The sequence below is a fragment of the Cibotium barometz genome, chromosome 18, assembly GCF_041138505.1.
Source record: "Cibotium barometz isolate CiBa-2024 chromosome 18, ASM4113850v1, whole genome shotgun sequence".
Classification (NCBI taxonomy): Eukaryota; Viridiplantae; Streptophyta; class Polypodiopsida; order Cyatheales; family Cibotiaceae; genus Cibotium; species Cibotium barometz.
In genome coordinates this window covers 13,674,811-13,678,761 of record NC_141063.1, presented here as the reverse complement: position 1 = coordinate 13,678,761, position 3,951 = coordinate 13,674,811, and positions in this window count along the sequence as shown.

Sequence of the window (3,951 nt, the reverse complement as noted above, 5' to 3'; positions counted from 1 at the left end):
TTGGTTGTAATGCTCAATGTGTAATTTTGAAGGAGCAAGTTTTGAGAGCTCTTATAAGTCTTAATAGCTTTATTTTTCAAAGCTTATCAAGATAGTAATAACATTACGTCGATGAAGCCTTTCATATACTCTAGTTGGTAGCTTTCGAAAATCTCCTCTTGGTTGTAATGCTCAATGTGTAATTTTGAAGGAGCAAGTTTTGAGAGCTCTTATAAGTCTTAATAGCTTTATTTTTCAAAGCTTATCAAGATAAATAAAATTTGAAAAGCCCTACCCTTTGTAAAATTTTATAGCTTATGGGTAGGAGTGGAAAGAAAGGGAGTTAAGAGATTATAAACTTTTCTTTTTAAAAAAAATTGTATATAAGGTCTATAATGTTTTAAAAAAGCTTAGTGAATTAAGCTTATAAAATAAAGCTTTTAACGTATAAAGCCTAACAAAGTTTAACAATAAAACAAAACAAAACGACTACCGATGGTTCAATAAAAACGAGGGGGAAGGGGAAATAAAAGGGGCCAACAGTTCAACAAAAAAAAAAAAAAAACGGTGAAGAGAGAGAATAGGGAGAAAGCGTAGACATGATCATTGCTACAAGGAGAGAGAGGGGGGAAATAAATTTTAAAAAATAAAAAATAAATTAAGACTTTAAATCTAAACTTTGTAGAGCAACGTTTGTAAAAGGAAGAGGGAATGCGTAGCGCGTGGCAGAAAAATAAGAAATAATTGAGGATGAATTTTTTGCTACTGTCGTGAGCGTTTGTTGACGGGAGAAGATGGATTGAAGCCGGTGAATATGTACAGGATAAGAGAAATGCACTTGTGGTGGTGATTAATCGAAAAGAGGGATTGATAATATAAAAATTGCTTTTGGATTTGAAGTGGTTTTTAAAAATGGATAAGTGGTTTCCACCTTGGATGGACCATTGGGTAGTAGATCTATAGGTTTTGTTGCCCATTGGGTAGAAATTTGGCTTTCTTGAAAACCCTTAAGCTTTGTTTGCTTTGAATGAAAATTTTTACCTTTAGCCAAGTTTTTCCACTTCTTTATCCACTGGCTCTTCATGGCTTCAATCAATTGCAATCACTCTTGGCTCCGATATATCAGTATTGTGGGAGGTTGACATTAACCCATAGCAATAAATAAAATATTAAAAAATAAATAGAAAAAACAAGATACTCATCAATACACAATATTGGGTCCAGTCTTTCCCCACACAAGTGAGCCCAAGCTTCCTCTTGGTGTACTTAAATATATTTCATGGGTTGCCTTTGGGGCTCAAAAATAGTATGCTTTACAAAAATGTCGACTTCTTCAAGAATAGTATTCTTCAAAAGTGGCTTGCTTAAAAAATAGCTTCCTTGAGCATGCAAGCTAGGCTTTTTTTTAAAATAGGTGTGAGTCTTAAACCTTATAAGAGTACGCATGTTTTGAAAAATAAAATATGTACTAGGGAGCTTTCACATGTCCTAATTAACATATACACATTGCTAATAAATATGAATAGCATCCAAATAAATTATTGGTGCTTGTCATCACAAAATCAAATATTATTTGTCGATATTCAAAATTTGTCATCTCAAATATATATTTCCTAACCTACACCAACTCGCCTCCATTATCTGGTCCAATGATCAACACTTGCATCAACTAGCCAATCAATTAATAAATCAATTGATTAAAATAAAAATCCATATAAAATTTCATATCAATAAGATGAAGCAACTAATACTTCCCATGCATGTACAGATTCACTCGTGTATGCATAAAGTGCTCGATTTAGAAAGGCGTCCGAATCTAAACCTGTCTAGGAGAATTCATAACATAAAAAATATGGGAATACAAATATTCCATGAATTCTTTTACGAATCTATAATTACACAACATGGGAATATATAAAATATTCCATGAACTCATCCTCAATAACAGGAACAGTCTGGATCTTGAAATTTATTGAAAATTTTCAAAATAACAACAAGAACATAGTGGGCTTCGCTGCTGATGCAGCATCCACTGTGATCGCCAGGTATTAGTGGCCAACCAACTCGTCTAGCTGCCGCCCAGATCATCCCGTTTTGTAACAAACTATTATGGGTTAAGCTTTCTTGTTTTGTAACAACTTGTAACAGCTTCTTGCAAACGGGTAGTACCCGGGTTGATGTAAGGAGTAAAGGGGATTATTCCCAAATAGAGAGATAGATGGATAGATGAATGGATAGTTGAGCTAAGGAGTTCATGAGCTGAGTCGTGCTGGTGTGTACGCTTGAGAGATTAAGCTAATATTCAAGAATGTCTTGTGGGTTAGTCTATGTCTTATCTCTATTTTGCGCTACATATTTCTTTCTACCTTGTGTCAATTGCATGCCTATTTGAGCGTTAACTCCTATCCGAAATTATGAAAGATCTAGGTACTAACCTGTGCGTAGTCATTACTAACTTCCCAAGACCGGCAACTCAACGCATCAGTGTTGGCTTGTCACATTGGGTGGAGCTGTATTAGTCATCGACGCTACTCTTCAGGAGCTGACTAGGCGGTTCAGAATCATGTAAGTGTTGGGTCTTGACCATACACCAACAAGGAAATCCATGAAAAGTCAATTGCTCATAGAGAAAGGATAGCATACACTATACATTGGTAGTGAAACTATTGCTAGGATAGTACATGAACATCCATCTCTTAATCCATTCTAAGAAATAAATAGTAAGCTTACTTCTGAATACACAATAATATCTATTTTAATAACAATTAAGTTTTCAACAATCAATTACAAAGTGGCTTTTCTTTACTTCAAGACTATGGACACATGGAAAAATAAAGATGCTGGGTCAGCAACCCTGTGAAAATGGGATGGGCCATTAGAAATACAAAAGTAAATGAAGAATATATTAACTTTCAGGAAGCACTTCAAGGTAATGTTGCTATCACGGACACCTTCACAATTCGAGGAATTGCTTCAAACATAGGCTACCACACGATGATCGTGAAGCTACCCACTGGTGGGCTTGTGTTTAGTATTGAAACATATGTAATCCCTACATGGGACGAGATTGGTGGTGAGTTATTTTAAAGATGAAAGATTACATCAAAAGAGTATTTTACCATACAAGTGTTTATAAACTACACTGCAGAGGGGGACGAGTAGCATTTATTTGACTCTTGCATCCACTGTACTTGATGATAATGGCGCACTTGTTGTCATCGGGTCAATGTATCAAGTGACAAACATCATGTGCTCCAAGAGAGATGCAAAAATCTACAAAGTAGGTGCCTCCTCCTTAGTGTACGTTACAATACTGAAGTGGGGAGCAGATCTATTATGAGCCATCATACTTTCATGTTGTTTGCTTTAAGAATATATGCTTGATTGCATTTGCAATACTGAAGTGTGAAGCATTTGTGGATCTATGGCGAGCCATAATATTTTCATGTTGTCTGCATGCTTTAATAATATATTCTTGATCATATTTGCAATCACTATAACCGTGTCACTTGAGCAAGCCTACAGTCTTATGTGTGTCCATTTGACAAGCCTCCTAGGAGAGCACAAATGTCAGCATTCCAAGCTAGATTTTGTGTATGATACTAGCCGTCCCACCCTTTGGAAGAAATCAATAGTAGATGGAAGGGTTTTGCAAGGTATGACTTGAAGGAATTTAAAAGTACCCATTAGAGGAATGTATCATTTAATGGCACTACATTCACACCAACATGATGGTGATATTTGTAGGAGGGAAGGTAGAGAGCTATGGACATTGATTCTTCTAAATACCTTAAAAAAAGCAGATTTAGTGCTTGACCTATATGTTGGTGGTAGAGATTTTGCACAGGAAGCTCATTCAAGAGAATTGTGTTGTGCAGTCTGTGTAAATCTAGATGAAGAAGTAGTTAAATTTACTTTAGATGATTAAGTTTGTAAGATAGTTTTTACTTAATTGAAATTTGGAAGCATTCA